This window comes from Hypanus sabinus, chromosome 18, assembly GCF_030144855.1.
Source record: "Hypanus sabinus isolate sHypSab1 chromosome 18, sHypSab1.hap1, whole genome shotgun sequence".
Taxonomy (NCBI): domain Eukaryota; kingdom Metazoa; phylum Chordata; class Chondrichthyes; order Myliobatiformes; family Dasyatidae; genus Hypanus; species Hypanus sabinus.
In genome coordinates, this window is record NC_082723.1 from 41,744,916 (window position 1) to 41,762,223 (window position 17,308).

Here is a 17,308-nt window from a genome sequence, read left to right on the forward strand (position 1 = left end):
TTTCTCCTCTAGTTGAAGATATTACTATAGTGTTATCATATCAGGCTGGAACTGCCCAGACTGTTAAACAAATCTGTGTTCCAATCATCTAAGTATTCAAAGTTTCAAATAAACACCTTTTTTAGATTGAAACATTGGAACAGAACTGTTCTGTGAAAATGTCATTGTGTGGGGAATGTCAATTTTGCTTGGGGTTTATAAATTGAACCCCATAGTATCAAAAAGCGATACAGCCGGCTGAGCCTGGTGGTCATGGTAAAACCGACAGCTCCTTGGGAAGACCAGATTGAGGAGTTCAAAGTTCAAAGTACATTTACTATCAAAGTGTGTAGACATTGTACAACCTTGAGATCTGTCTGCTAACAGGCAACCAGAAAACAAAGAACACCCCCCCAAATAAAACCTTAAAAAAGACCATGAAACCCCCAAGGTGCAGAGAAAAAAAATCAAATCATGCAACTATAAGTTCAAGCAAGCAAGTAGCATTCTGAACTCAAGTCCACAAAGACAGTCTTGCCCGTAGACACTTAGCTCAGTGCAGAGCAGAGCAGTCTGAACCAGTCCGTCACTTGCTTTGGGCTCGGACTCCCTGACCTTTCCAACCTGACCCAGTGCTGAAATCATCCAAACACTGGGCTCTGGACCTTGGGCCCTACTGCCTTGATCCGGCCTGTGCCTAACAATGTGTGTTGGTTGAATTTCCAGCACCTGCAGACTTTCTTTTGTTAAACATTTCTGATGTGACCCAGTGCTTAAATCTTTGTCCAAACTTCGGTTCAGTTGCTTCGATACGCTCTGGGGCTTGGACCCTGCCGCCACGATTCGGCCCGTCCCCAACCCTCCCAATTCACTTAGTACTTAAACCGATCAAACCTTGGGTCTTCCTCACTCTCGACAGGCCTGCTGCCTCGTCTCGCCTCCGTTCTGCTACATTGAATTACCAAGTCCAAAGGTAAGTTACAGGCTAATGTTTATGATGATCATTTACCAGAAAACGAGTATTTAGTTATTTTCTTTGTTTTATTAGCCACCAGCCAGAAGTCGCTGATATTCACCAGTGCCATCTTAAACTGAGGTGTTCAAACACAAGAAAACCAGATACAGGAACAGGCTGAGCAGTGCCAAAGACAGGAGTGGAGGGCACGATGAGGGCATATAGAGGTGGGGTGTAGAGATGTTGCTTGCTGCTCGAGTGCAGACCCTACTCTCTCCTTTGTTATTAGGGCCGCAAAGAGAAGAGCCAGCAGGGCCATCACAGAGCCTGCTGAGCGAGCCTCCAGTTGGCTATGGATCAAGAGGTGTGACTGGTGAGTGCTGCTGGGACACAAACCAAGGCCTGATCAACCCTGGCTGGGTCGCCTGGGCAATGGTCTCTAATGTTGAAAGACCTAAAACTCCTGATGACCGCAAGTTAAATCACAGATGATGTGTCCCAGCACATCCTCGGATGTACCTCAGCATCATGGACGGGCCATCAACCATGCATTTACTCTAATCCTACATAATCCTATTTTTAAAATTCTCCTTCACTTACCGACACATTAAGGGCAATTTACAGAGGACAATTAACTCACCACTCAGCACTTCATTGGGATAAACCAGAGGAAAGCTTTGCCATCACAGGGAGACATACACCCTGGATTTCTGGCACTGTGGAGACCGTGACTGCACTATGTCACTTTTACTTACAGTGGACATGAGGTAAGAACTTGATCGTCTCAGAATTTTTCACTTATTTGACTGTCATTTATCTACTGAAATCAAAAATTTGCTCATTCATCACATAAATCTTGGCGAGTTAAAAAAAGCTGTAGGTAAAAAAAGAGGTTTGAGACAATTCTGAAAGACTTAGATACGGGCAAGACATTTATATATACCGTATATATGTGTTAGGGCAAAGTTTAACAAGTTAAAGAAGCAACTTGTAGCATTGAAGCATGCATCTGATAAACTTTTAAAATGATTAACTCTTGGATGTGTTGCTCTCGGTATATGTGTTGAGTTGACTAGCAAGTAACTGTGATTGTTTTTAGAATGGAAAATACCTGCCTGCATGGGGAGCAACACACAGGTAAAGTCAGTCAGATTCACATGGAACAGATTTGTTTATGTAAGCCTGATGCAAATCTTTGACTTTGCAGCATGGAGTTGCACGAAAAGAAAGGCATGCTTAGAATATGTGGTCAGAAGCGAATAGATCCCGATTGTTTATTCTGCACGCTTTGAAGTACATCAACTGAAAATTTGAAACAAATGTGAGCTTGTAGACATTGTGCAAAGTGACTTTTGAGCTTGACTTCTATTTTCTTTCACTGCTTACTAATAAGGCAGTGTGACTTTAATGCAGATAACCAGTGCACAAAACTGGCCAAGTCAGAAATGAGGAACAGAACCTTTGCATCTCAGTAATTCTGAGAGTTGACAGTTTAAGTAGGACAAGTGTCACCTCTCAGCTGTTCTCTGATTGTAAATTAATGACTTTAGGTTAATGAAATCTTATAAAGGGATGGTATTTGAACAGTCAAGTTTAAATCATTCTTTAGTCATATTAATGCATGTGAAATGATTCATGTGCATTTTGGATAAGGTCATTTTAAACTTGTCAAGTAAGCAGACTGTGTATATAAATAAGTTATATATTTTGGACATATTGTAAAAAATGACTGTGAATTACATGTCTGTAAAATACAAGAGTGGTTACTTTGACATCATAAATGACAAGCAAGCAACTGATTTAACCATCCAAACTTGTTTTAATGTTCTATTAACAATTCTTTTCTGCTGTGATCTGTTAGTCTGTGACTGGGTTTCCACCTGCTTTTACTGAGCTTCACGTTATCATTGCAAAGTTTGGTCGTGGAGTTCTGTGTCAAGTCTAATCTGTCACCGACTCGACCACTTTGTTTGAGTGGATTGGCATACTTTTTTAAAGAGTCAATTCTTTGGCTCCCTGAAGATGGCTCATCACTACTGGAACCCTCCAGTACCTGATTTGAAAAGTTTTCCATTGCTACATGAATTGGCCTTGAGCTTGGCTGCCAGGACAAGGATTCATGACAATACGGTGTGATTGGATTTTGAGGTGTACGTTTGTAACTTCAGTTCCACCGTATCAAAAGCCTGTGCTATGTTTTTGACAGAAAGAATTACAAGGGGATGTAGGCTGAGGTTTCAATTAAATTCTCTTCACTCAGGGGAATGTTTCCTGCTCCTATTTCTTATGTTCTTATTGTAGAGGCTACCTCAGTAAATATATTTAACACAAGGTTGTGTAACATTTGCCCAACAGGCTGGTGAATGTCTAGGGGAAAAATTCCAGCCTCTCTCCAACCCCGCCTCCCGTATACGCATGTGCTGTGGGAATCAAGTTAATGCAGCGTCGCACACGCAATATCAAAATCACACCAGATACCATTATGGAATATACTTTAAAGATTTTATAAAACTAAATGAGTACTAACAATACTAACAGTACTAACAATATATGAAGGAAAAGAAAATAAAGTAAAAGGCGCCAAACTTATCAGAGTTCAGTCAGCTTAGTGCACATCGTTGGAGCTCAACCATCGAACCATTCGACCCCTCGTCGCTTTCCTCCAGCCTCCACGTCTTTGCACCTGGGACCGCCCTGGCGGTCAACTGAGCAGTGCAGCGCATGCCCACCTTCCTCGGCATCTTCTTCCTGACCCCCTGAAAAGACCGCGAAAACCCCACACCCATACCCACAAGACAAAATAACATTTCCCCATTGGTTAACAAATGAATACAATCCCCGTTATCAGCAATTCTAAAACTAAACAAACTGCTAGAAGCTTTGAGAATGCTCTGCAAGAAACACTCTCTCACCATAACAAAGAAGCAGATTACTTTTACCCACAAAGAAGCCATTTTGATTAACATACGCAGTACAGTTGGATAGATCTTTGCATAGTAGGGGAATTAGGGGTAATGGGGAAAATCAGCCGTGATCTTATTGAATGGCAGAGCAGGTTCTACAAGCCAAACAGCTGACTCCTGCTCCTATTTCCTATGTTCTATGAATCTATCAACAGATAGATTGATATCCATTGATAGTTCTAAATACACAATTAGGTAGTAACTACAGGATTTGTTTAAACTAAGACATTACATTATCTTGACTATTCTGAGAACTTGACATCAGGAAGAGAAGCTAAAGTCCACAGAAAGCAGTAAGGCCACAGCAGAGTGGTGCACCCTTTCTGATTGAGTAGCCAATGCTGGATGGCATGCCACTGGCTACATTTCAATAGGTGTTTGAGGAGATTTGGCGTGTCACCAAAAACACTTGCAAGGTTCCACAGATGTATTGTGGAGAGCATTCTAACTGGCTGCATCACCATCTGGTATGGGTGGGGTTACTGCACAGCATCAAAATAAGCTGCAGGGAGTTGTAAATTAGTCAGCTCCATCATGGGCAGCCTCTGTGGTATCCAGGACATCTTCAAGGAGCGATGCCTCAGAAAGGCAGCATCAATCATTAAGGACCCCCATCACCCAGGATATGCCTTATTCTCATTGCTACCATCTGTGAGGAGATACAGAAGCCTGAAGGCATACACTCGAAGATTCAGGAACAGCTTCTTCTCCTCTGCCATCAGATTTCTGGATGCACATTAAACACTACCTCACTATTTTTATTTTTGCACTACTTATTTAATAGATATAAATACTACTTCTTCTTCTTCTTCTTCTTCTTCTTCTATTTCTGGCAGTTTAGATGCATCTAGGCATATTACTGCCCTCTGCAGGATGTACAATTAATTATAGAATTTCAAGAAACTCAAATTCTCAAATATAAACCAGTTGCACGTAGAAACAGAATAATAAACTTTTCAATTAGATGGTGGTTGTGGCCAAACAAAGATTTAATAGAAAAACAAAATACATTTAAGTCAGACAGCCTCTTGAACAATATTCTTCTTTCAATTTTATATCAATTATAACTCAGCAAAACATGCTGAACTGTCTCTGGACTACCACAGTCACATAATCCAGTGGGATGTTTTCCTATTATCTTTAAGTAATAGTTTAGCCCACAATGCCCCAACCTAAGTCTTATTAATTTCGCTATATCTCTATGATTTAAAGAGTAACAGTCTGAGACCTTTTTAACTAGAGGGTGACTAAAAAAGAAATGCCTTCCCTTTAACTCATTTTTCCAATCCTCCTGCCGTTTCTTCTCTATGTCTTTTTTTTTAATCCTATTTCTCAATTCTACTCTGCCTAGGGGTATTCTATTTCCATATTGCCCACTCTGTAAGGAAGACTTTGCAATGCCATCCATAATTTCATTGAATACTTATTGTATTGTAATTCAGTTTTTTTTCTCTATTATTATGACAGACAGCCAGACATACTTTATTGATCCCGAGGGAAAATGGGTTTCGTTACAGCTGCACCAACCAAGAATAGTGAAAAAATATAGCAATATAAAACCATAAATAATTAAATAAAAACAAGGTAATCATGTCAAGTGGAAATAAGTCCAGGACCAGCCTATTGGCTCAGGGTGTCTGACACTCCGAGGGAGGAGTTGTCACAGGCAGGAATGACTTCCTATGACGTTCAGTGTTGTATCTCGGTGGAAGATGTATTGCATTGTATTGCTGCCGCAAAGTTAGCAAATCTCACGACATATGCTGGAGATATTAAACCTGATTCCAATGCTGCTGTCCTGATACTAAGAAGACTATTCCTCAGAAACACAACACTCGAGGACTTCCGGTAAGATGGTGATTGCTTAGCCGCTCCGAACTTTTGCTCCGTCATTTTCCCTATCTTTGCACTATATGTCTCCATTCTTAAACCTTAGTTAGGTATTATATTAGGTCTCTTTTACTTGCCTGCGAACACATCTATCTTATAATGTCTACCAAAAGTTCTAAATCCTGGAAAAAGGAAGCTACGGTTCTGCCGACTGAGATTCTCGCTGCTCTGGAACAACATCGAGAAGATATTTTAAAGGAATTTAGAACTTCTTTCAACCAGCTGGATGCCAAATTGGATCGGATCAACGCTAGAGTGGACGAACATGCTGAACATTTATCTCGCATCGACTCGACCTCTGAAGATTTAAAATGCCGTGTCCAATACCTCGAGACCCTCAGTTCCAGCCTAGAGGAGAAGAATTGTAAACTTTTTTCCAAAATGGTGGATCTTGAAAACTGGAGCAGACGTTGCAATCTACGAATTCTTGGTTTGCCTGAGGCCACCGAACAGGGTTCCCTTGTGAAGTTTTTTTCCGATTTTCTCTGTGAGATTTTTGGGAAAGAATTTCTTCCGAATCCACCTGAGCTTGAAAGGGCACACGGGGTCTACGTTCCCCCTGCAATTCTGGGTTCCCGCCCACGGCCGGTAATTTTGTGCTTTCATCAATACCAGGTGAAAAACCGATTGATGATGGAGGCACGCCGCAGAGGTACTTCTGCTTTTCAAAATTCAGTCATTAGTTTTGTGGAGGATTTTGCCCCCCCAGGTTCTGAAAAAGCGTGCTGAGTTTAAAGGCGTAATGAAAGTGCTTTTTGATCGTGGATTTAGACCCTGCCTTCGTAACCCAGTCGACCTTCGAATTACGCTTACTACTGGAGAATATAAGTGGTTTAAGTCAGTGAAGGAGGCTGAGGCATTTGTTGGAAGTCTTCCGGCTATCCAGTCTTCTTCGGAACCCGGTCGGACCTCCTAAAATGGTGGATAAGTACCTCTCATAGTAAAATTATTTTTTCCGGACTCAGACTTTACTTGAATAACTCAGACATTATCTATAGAAACTCTAAGGGCTGCAGACAATCTCTCCCTGGACTTGGTGCATTTTTTTCTAAATAGATATTCTGTGCTTAATGATTCCCTGTGGATGTTTAGATTGTACTTGTCTAATCTATTCTATTCTTGTATAACCTTATCTATAGAGTTCTACAATTGACTCTAACTTGTTTTGGAGGTTTAGAGTTTTTATCGAAGGCCTCCCTGTTGGTTGGTTCACAGTTTAAGTTTTGCTGCTTTTTTTTCTGTAAGTGGTTGATAAGTACTCTCCTCAAATCTATAATTCCCCCCCCTTCCCCCTCCCTTTTCTTTTTCTCTTCTTTTAATCTTCTATAATTTTTCGCGGGTAGGTTAGTTTTGGTTTTCTCCTGATTTTCTTTGTATTAAGTTTTATACTTATGCAGAAGTTGTTCCTATTTGTAATTATGTTTTGTAGTGCATAAATTAGTTACCATTTGCTATAGTATTTATATGGAACTGCTGTTAATTACACAGATCTGGAAGTTATATTTAGGTTAATTTTTTTGGTAGAGCTAGCTGCTTTTTTTGGTAGCCGTCTAGTTTTGGGTTGTGTGGATGGGGTGGATTTTCCAGTTCTAACATCACTCACTCTATTTATTGTTTTCCTTTATTGCTCAGGACATGTTTATGTTTTGATTTTACGAATCTGTGTTTACATTTCTGCTCCCAGACTGTTATTGTATTGCTTGACTTTTTATATGCCTGCTGCCTTTTATGCATTAGTAGTTGATAATGGCTAGTGCACTTAAATTCTTGAGCTGGAATGTAAAGGGATTGAATCACCCTGTTAAAAGGAGGAAGGTCTTCTCACATATTAAACAACTCAAAGCTGACATTGCTTTCCTTCAAGAAACTCATATTCGTTGTTTTGATAACTCCCGGCTTTTGTCAAAGTGGACGGGTCAGCATTTTCATTCATCCTTTGCCGCCAAAGCTGGGGGGGGGGGGGGGGTCTCCATCCTTATTAACTCAAATATTCCTTTTGAACTCCATAATAAGATATCTGATACAAATGGCCATTTTATTATTGTTTCTGGTAAACGATATAATACTGAAGTTGTACTAGCAAACCTGTATGCCCACAATTTTGATGATGTTAATTTTTTTGAACTTTTTTTTCCTCACTACCAGACTTATACTCATACTCTCTTATACTGGGTAGTGACTTCAATTGTTGGTTAGATCCTAATTTGGATCGATCGTCCCCTGTTACTAGACCACCTACTAAATCTGCCTTAGCTATCCAATCGTTTCTCTCTAATTATGGTATCTCTGATATATGGCGTTTCCTTCATCCTACTGAGAGAGATTATTCTTTTTTTTTCACATGTTCACCATACCTTTACTAGAATTGACTACTTCTTACTCGATATCCAACTCATTCTATTTGTCTATTCTTGTGATTATCAGAGTATACTGATTTCTGACCATGCCCCAATTACTCTGTCTTTAAACTTTCCTGGTCTCCCTCAGAGGAATAAACACTGGCGGTTTGATTTGACTTTATTGTCGGATGATGATTTTCTAAAATTTATTAAGGATCAGATAACCTTTTATTTTAACACCAATGCAACACCTGAAGTGTCATCCCAGATTGTCTGGGATGCCATGAAAGCATATTTGAGGGATCAAATAATCTCCTATACAGCAAATCTTAATAGAAAGTCCTGTGCAGATCGATTAGACCTCATTAACCAGATTAAAGAATTGGATCAACTAAGAATCCTGAACTATACAAGAAGCTTGTAGAACTTCAACCTAAATTTAATCTTCTGTCTACTCAACCTGTCGAACGCCAACTTCTCGAAAGTAAGAGTCGCTTTTACAGTCATGGTGACAAATCTGGTAAATTTCTAGCCAATCAGCTGAGGTGTTCCAAAGCCAAACAACATATTACAAAGATCTGGAAGGAGAATGGAGACTTTACATCGGATCACTTAGAAATCAATGACGCATTTAAATTCTCGACTTTATTCCTCTGAATCTTTGAATGACAATATCTCTGTTGATCATTTTTTAAATAATCTGAATATTCCTTCACTTTCATCTGATTTTAAAGCCAAACTTAATGCGCCTATATTATCAGAAGAAATATCTTTTGCAATTTCTGCATTCTCCGGGAAATCTCCTGGACCTGATGGGTTCCCCGTAGAATTTTATAAATCATTCTCTTCACTTCTTTCTCCTCAGTTACTCTCAGTATTATCTGACTCGTTTAATTACGGCAAATTGCCACTCTCTTTTAATGAGGCATCTATTATTCTTTTATTAAAAAAGGGTAAAGACCCAACAGAGTGTTCCTCGTATAGGCCGATTTATTTGCTTAATGTTGATGTTAAAATCTTGGCTAAAGTTTTGGCTTATAGATTAGAAACTGTTATTCTCTCTATTATTTCTGATGACCAAACTGGTTTTATTAAAAACCGTCTTCCTTTTTTTAACATTCGGTGTTTATTTAATATTTTATATTCACCTCCAACTGGGATTCCTGAATGTGTTATTTCCCTCGATGCGGAGAAAGCATTGATCGTATAGAGTGGAACTACCTTTTTGCAGTCTTAGAAAAATTTGACTTTGGTCAAAGTTTTATCTCTTGGATCAAATTGCTGTATTTGTGTCCTACTGCCTCTGTTTTGACTAATTTTCAGAAATCCCAGTTATTTAACCTCAACTGTGGCACCCGTCAGGGATGCCCTTTAAGTCCCTTTCTCTTTGATTTGGCTATAGAACCTTTGGCGATAGCATTTCGAAATTGTCCTGAATTGACTGGGATTTGGGGGGTGGGGGGGGTGTTGAGCATAAAGTTTCTCTTTATGCTGATGACTTATTACATTTTCTTTCAAATCCATCTACATCCTTACCTCCAATGTTTTCACTTCTTGACCAGTTTAGCCAGATCTCTGACTATAAACTTAATTTACATAAGAGCGAACTTTTCCCAATTAATAAAGAAGCACAAGAATTAACATTTTGTGATCTCCCTTTTAAAGTAGTCCATAATCAACTTACCTATCTTGGGATTACAGTCACAAGGAAGTTTAAAGATCTCTTTCGTGAAAATTTTGCCAATCTTTCATATACTATAAAACAGAGTCTGGTACAATGGTCACCTCTATCTATGTCTTTGGTAGGTCGTATTAATGTTGTTAAAATGTATGTTCTCCCTAAACTTTTATACTTATTTCATTCAATCCCAATTTTTATTCCTAAATCTTTTTTTGATTCCTTAGACTCTATTATTTTGTCATATCTGCAGAAGAATAAGCGCTCTAGAATAAATAAAGTCTATCTCCAAAAACCTAAAAAAGAGGGTGGCATGGCTTTACCTAACTTTCATTTATATTATTGGACAGCCAATATACGTTGTGCTACCTTTTGGTCTTTTTTCCATGGCCAACCCGAGTGCCCTAATTGGGTGGCAATGGAGTCGAGCTCCACTAAACAATTATCTATCTCTGCACTTCTTGGCTCTGCACTCCCTAGTAGTTTGCCCAGATTAATAGCTAATCCTCTTGTTAGACACACTTTGCGTATATGGGCTCAGTTTAGGAACTTTCATGGTTTCCATGACTTTTCCGTTTCCAGCCCTGTCGTACATAATCACCTTTTTTTACCTACTATGTATGACTCAGCATTCCATGATTGGTATAGGAAGGGCATTAGACATTTTGAAGATCTTTTCATTGACAATCGCTTCGCTTCTTTTCAACAGCTCTCTGCTAAGTTCAATCTGCCCAATGCTCATCTTTTTAGATATCTCCAAATTAGACACTTTATTGTTCCTTAAGTTCCTAACTTTCCTGAAATGCTATGGACTTATTTCTTTCCATTAATCCACTAGGTAAAGGTTTAATATCAATTATTCGAGATAAATTAGCAGCCTTACGACGTGCCCCTGTGGATAAAATTAAAATGGCATGGGAGCAGGATTTAAATACCTCCTTATCTGATGAGATTTGGGACTCGATTCTCAAATCGGTTAATTCAACCTCTCTTTGTGCTCGCCATTGCCTTTTACAGTTTAAGATTGTTCATAGAGCCCATATGTCTAAACTGAAACTCTCTCGATTTTACCCTAACATTAGTCCGCTTTGTGATAAATGCAAAAGGGGCGAGGCCTCTCTCATTCATATGTACTGGTTTTGTCCTAGCTTGGAAAAATTTTGGAAAGATGTCTTCACAACGTTATCTTATATTCTGAATCACCACCTAGAACCTAACCCTTTAATTGCTTTGTTCGGTTTTTTGGGTGAGACAGATTTACGTCTGAGTTCGACCAAGTGTCGAATATTATCTTTTGCTTCTCTCCTGGCTAGATGTTTAATCCTCCTTAGATGGAGAGATGTTGCCCCACCAACACATGCTCAATGGCTTAATGATATTATGGCCTGCATAGACCTTGAAAAAATTCATTATTCAGTTCTTAATTCGGATTTAAAGTTCCATAAGGTCTGGGGACCTTTTATCGAGTACTTTCATAACCTTCCTCTTAACTAAGGTTTTATTTTCGGTCCCTTGCTTTCAGCTCCTTTTTTTTGGTCGTAGGCATTATCATCTTCTGTTGCTAAGTGTATTCACAGTTTGGGGGTTTGATTGTCCTGATTTATATTCTCTATATTGTGTTGTGGTTGGTCTGGAGTTTTTTATTGTGTTGTGGAGCTTGGGGAGGATACTAATTTTACTTGTCTTCAATTTGGGTGCTTTTTCAATTATCTTTCTTTGTATCATATTGTTATTGTATGCTTATTTTTGCACTGTATCAATGTTTTTCATTTTGATCTGGGGTTTTTTAAAAATCTGTAGTGACGTAGAAAGTGTATAAAAAAACTAATAAAAAAAAGGAACACAACACTCATACCTAGAGCTATCCTGCTCATCTTGAAATCACTTCGACGTCCTTCCTTCAGAGGCAAGAACCCTTTGTTAGTCTTGCCTTTTCTCTCACTTGCTGAAAGAGTACGGTCTCCGGCATACAACACAGTGGTCTGAGTGCAGCTGAACACAGCAATGATTTTGTAGCATCGTAACATAAGAAATGCATGGAGTAATGAAGTTGTGTGACTTACTTGACTCCCTTGATAATCCTTAATAACAGGGAATGTCATGATCCTATTTGACTCTTGTACCAGATTGTTGATTTAATCACTGAAGATGACCTGCTTCACAATTTATATCCCCACATGTGACATTTTGGGGCCATCTTAATAAAATATAAACACTATTTCTTATGGAATGGTTGATTAATGAGAGATCATTTATAATATTGTTGTTTGTCCTATAGTCCTTTGCTTGTCACTACTCAGAATTCACATTATGAACTGCAGGGGCCTCATTATGGCAGAACTAAGGAAGTGAAGGAGAAAGACCCTGAGTCTGAACCGAGTGCAAACTCAATCAAGAGATGAAATCAGGAGATCAATGAAACAAAACCATTAGGAAAGAACCGATGGATAATAACATATTTTTACTGGAATTTTGTTTTAACTGAATGATTGAACAACACAACTCAAAGCTTGCAACTGGCCTGAAAAAAATGTAATAACTTAATGTATTAAATTAAAAAAAATGTTTTTATATATCAGTACAAATTTCACTGCAAATTAATTCTAAATTACATTACTCTCCTCAAGGTCAGCTATTATTACTGATGATGACACATGGAAATGGTAGAAATTATTATGTAATGTGAATAGTTTGTAAAATAACATCTCAGGTTTAATATTCATTATATTGCACTTCATGAATTTTTTGGAAGATAATGAAAAGTGACAGTAGCCTTTTTACAGCCATGTTTGAACTTTGCCTAGTGGAAGGTAAGTTTACTCTTTGCAAATTTGTAAAGCTACAGTTTTACAAAAGTTCTGAGCATTCTTATGCTAACTGGCAATCTCAGCATTTGGTCCTGAGAGAAAGGAATAGGTGAAGGGGAAAATTCATATTGGTGCTGTAGACAAGCTCTTCTGAATTGAGATCTGTGTTAACAAGAAAATTATTGGTGTGTGCCATTGCAACATTGTGAAATTGAGGCCAACATCATGATATCTTTACAGGCATAGATTAACTGAGGAATCCCTAACTTTCTGTCAGTGACTCATTGCAGTCTGCACTATTTTATAGCCTTCTTTGGTATTTTCAAGTGAATTACTGAAATTTTCAGATAATTACAAATTATGCACAAAAGATACCCAAAGTGTTTTGCATGATAAGTGAGTCTTTAATGCTGTACTAAATTATAATTGCTGCTTGGTGAAATCACTGGCCATAAAAACAGACCAGCATTATACTTGTGGGGGGAAATTGCCTCAATTAATTTTTTTTAAAATAAACTTTAAAAATAACTCTTTGTGAAAAGCTTGTTTATAATATATTGGCTCCTGCCTTAATTTTATGTTTATTTCTGTCTTTTTATCATACTGTAAGATCTTTAAAATGCTAGCTAAAAAAATGTGCCTTTCCCTTTCCTAATCTGTGACTTCTTCAGTGTGATGAGGTGCTGGATATCAGAAACCCTTGAAATGAAGTGTGAAAGCAAACTGATATAGGAAAAGGAAAAATCTGAACTACAGCGGTAATTTCACCACACAGAGTTTGGACCATTCCTGGAATAGGTCACTGGACATATTTTTATCCATTTATCCATTTTTGGGATATGTGCATTACTGGGACAGGCATCATTTATTGCTCATCTCTAATTATTTCTGAGCCGAGTGATTACCTAGACATTTCAGAGCATTCAACCACATTGTTTTGGGTTTGGAGTCACGGACAAATCAGGACTGGCATTTAATCCCTAAAACCTTGATGGAGGTCAAAACCTCTCCTTTGTTCATTATAATTACTCATGCAAATCATTGCAAGAGCTCACCATAAAAAAAACGTTTGTGTTCCTAATGACTTCTGCAGCTTTGATCTTCATTCCCACTGCTGCCTGTAAGGAGTTTGTATGTTCTCCCTAAGACCATGTGGGTTTCTCCCACAGTCAAAGATGTACAGGCTGGTAGGTTAATTGGTCATTGTAAATTGTCCCTGGAATAGGCTAGGATTAAATCTGGGGCATTGCTAAGCAGTGTGGCTCAAGGACGAGAAGGGCCTATCCCACATTGTATCTCAATAGATGAATAATTGAATAAATTTCATTGATCAATGCTGCCCATCATCACTTACTAGTCTGTGTATGTGTAGCTTTGTGCCAAGTATCTAATGACATTGAGCGACATACAAATGAAAGTAACTATTTGTTTTTACAGTTTCTAGCAAAGGAGCTTAAGAACGGCAGGAAGAAGCTGTACATGTGTCCATTCATAAGCCAAAGAAAATCTGACGTAGACAGCTCTGGAATTCTATCTGGAGTTAGTGCAATCCATTGATTGGTCATCCACTGTGGTCCACTATCCAAAATACACTGCAGAAAATATTAAAACTGCTGCCTTTTTGAAGTTAGTGCCTCTGCAATGGTAAAGGAGGTCAGCATTGTGAGATTGGGGAGGTACTGGGTCTTGAAATTTTATTGCACGGGACTTTTTGTGCATTATTAATACAAAAAGAATGGGGGCGCACTGAGAGAAGATGGAATTCTTTTGTTTGAATTAACAAGTCTACATTTTGCAGATTTGGTTCTAATGAAGCAGTAAATAGAAACAAATCAACTAACTTGAAAAAAGGTGGAGCGTACAAATAATAATATTGGTTACCTGCTATTTCTTCTAAACTGGCCTTCACATAGTCCACAATAGACTTCCTTTTTCAGGTCTTTCGACTTTCATTCATTGTCTCCTGTTATAACCTTATTCCAGTCAAGGAGTATATACTCAGTGGCTGGTTTATTAGGTACACCTGTACACCTGCTCATTAATGCAAATATCTATTCAGCCAATCAAGTGGCAGCAACTCAATGCATAAACGTACGCAGACAAGGTGAAGAGGTTCAGTTGTTATTCATAGCATCAGAATGGAAAAGAAATGTGATCTAAGTGACTTTGACTGTGGAAGGAGTGTTGGTACCAAACAGGGTGGTTTGAGTATTTTGGAAACTACTGATTTCCTGGGATTTTCACACAAAACAGTCTCCTGGGTTTACAGAGAACGGTGCGAGAAACAAAAAAAATCATCCAACGTGTGGCAGTTCTGTGGGCAAAAATGCTTTGCTAATGAGAGAGATCAAAGAGAATAGCCGAACTGGTTCAAGCTAATAGGAAGGCATCAGTAACTAAAATAATCACACGTTGCGTGGTGTGAGGAAGATCATCTCTGAACGTACAACATGTTGAACCTTGAAGTGATGTGTTACAGTGGCAGAAGACCACGAACATACAGAAATAGACTCTGTGGCCATCTCCTGTAGCTAATAAAGTGACCACTAAGTGTAGAACTACCACAAAATGTCAAACAAATAAATTAAAACAGAACTTCTTTAAGAACCATTTCTGATGAAGTGGGATCATCTGATTCCCCTACTTCTATTTCTTTCCTGTCTGCTGGAACAACTTGATTGCTTTTCCTCTTTCCTCATATAGGCATATCCCATTGGGAATGATGACAGTTCATGAATCTCAACTTGAAGAACCTGCTCAAATTTCCCATTAATTGCTTACTGAAGAACCGGAATTTGCAACTGACCATTTGAAAAAAGTTGAGGCAAAATCAGGGGAGAAGACATATTGGAAATATGATTCTTGATGGGCCAGGAGTTTCATGCGTTGCACATTATTAGGACCAGTCATTTCTCTGGAGAGGAAATGTATTCCTGGCAGCAGGAAATTTAGGGTAATTATTTAGAAATAGTAGAAAGAATAGGTTTGAGGGTAACAAAAGCAATATTTTGGGACAAGATTTCCTCTTTATGCTTAGATGCATCCAACAGACATATTTATTTGCCCAAATAAATTTTACAGCAATGCTTTAATCAGTGTAAAAATGATTATTGGGTTTGTGTTCCAGAAATTTGACCAGGCATTTCCAGTTGACATTCACAGGATAACTTCAATCCTGTTGCCAACCTCCTATGCCGGTCCATCTGGCAGCCTCTCCAGAACTGGTTTCACTATTAATGCCACTGAGGTTGCACTGATATGTTGAGGAGAGGAACAGGATGCACGTCACATCTGATCCTCAGCTGCACATCAGCAAAATTGATCAAAGAACTATAGCACATTCATTGTTCTCAGGAAGGCAACAAATTTCACAAGATACACCGTTGATATTAAACCTGATTCTGATTGTGCTTCTGAAGAGGTGAAAAAGTTAAGTGTTTGAGCTATATTATTTTATCTTATTATTTTAATTAATTGTTAATAATTTTATATCTTAATTTGCTTTGAATTTATTTTATTTTACCTTTTCTTTTTATTTTTTGAATCAGTTAACTCTCTTTGAATGAAAGGATTTAAAAATTGTTTCAAAAGCCTTCATCAGAGGTGAGTTCTGGAGCAAAGTGCTGGGGTTCTGTTGCTTGAAATAGAATTCTCATTCCATCTCATAGGAGTCCCCTCTTTTAGAGACAGTCATCTCGATCAGACTTTCATACCTGAGAAGGTTAAGGTTGATGGACAGCCCAGATAAGTGGTGCATTCAGGCAGGGGGCTCAATGTTAGACAACCTTAACAAAGATCTCCAGCTTAATTAGGCAGAATTGGCATGTAAGCCAGTGGTGATGCAGTTGTCTGCATTTTTAAATGGTTTTATTTTTATTATAGAGCTATTAAGCACTAAATCACAGAAATAGGGCCTTTGACTAATCTACTATATGCCAACCTGGTCTTCTGCTTAGTTCCTTCTACCTGCACCCAAACCCAAAGCCAACCTTGCCCATCTCATCCATCTTCTTGGTTATGGCGCAAGAGCCAAGACAGAGACACTGAAGCACATCAAGTGTTCACTGGCTTTAATAGGAACTGTGCAAAAATAAAGGAAAAACAATAAATGCTAAACCGACTGATCATTAATTAGAACTTTCAAACTAAATCTAATGCTGATACAATGGTTTGGCAGCAGAGGCCCAATTATAAATCAAGACTGCTCCCTAACAGTGTCAGTCTAAATGGGCGTCTTCTTTCCTGGAACCAGGACAATGGTAAGCAATGAGCTTTGACATTGTTGTGCTTTTGGTCAAGTCTGGACAAGACTGAAACAAGAGGAAGGGAGTTAAGTACCAGCACAATGAAACACTAATTGGCTGGAGAGTGCAAGCTCATGAGCGTATTCACTGAACATGTTCCGCAGCCCGCCTGTGAGGGTGCACAGACATCCGAAGCAGAGTTCGTGGTTGTGACAGGGCCCACCTCCCGAGGTACAATTCCTGAGGCCCAAGAGACCTGTGCCTGCTGAAAGTTCTGGATGTGAGGCTTGTTTAGGATGTTTTGGGCCAGAACCAAAGGACATTCCTTAGGGCACACCCCTTACAATTCATGAAATACTGGAACCTGCCCCACACCCAGTGAGATGCCAGGAGGTGCAGCACAGAGTAGACCAGGGACCAATCCACCAAGTGGGAAGGAGGGGAATGGGGGAG

The 17,308-nt window shown here is 38.9% G+C and overlaps 1 long non-coding RNA gene across 1 annotated transcript in view; it reads left to right on the forward strand.

Annotated features, from left to right (window-relative positions):
* Positions 1–265: 265 nt before the first annotated feature.
* LOC132407563 (uncharacterized) overlaps positions 266–17,308 on the forward strand; it is a 52,870-nt gene continuing 35,827 nt past the window's right edge. Inside the window, exons 1-2 of the long non-coding RNA XR_009516509.1 lie at positions 266–952; positions 1,028–1,701. This is a non-coding gene — a long non-coding RNA (uncharacterized LOC132407563). The remainder of the gene's footprint in view (positions 953–1,027; positions 1,702–17,308) is intronic.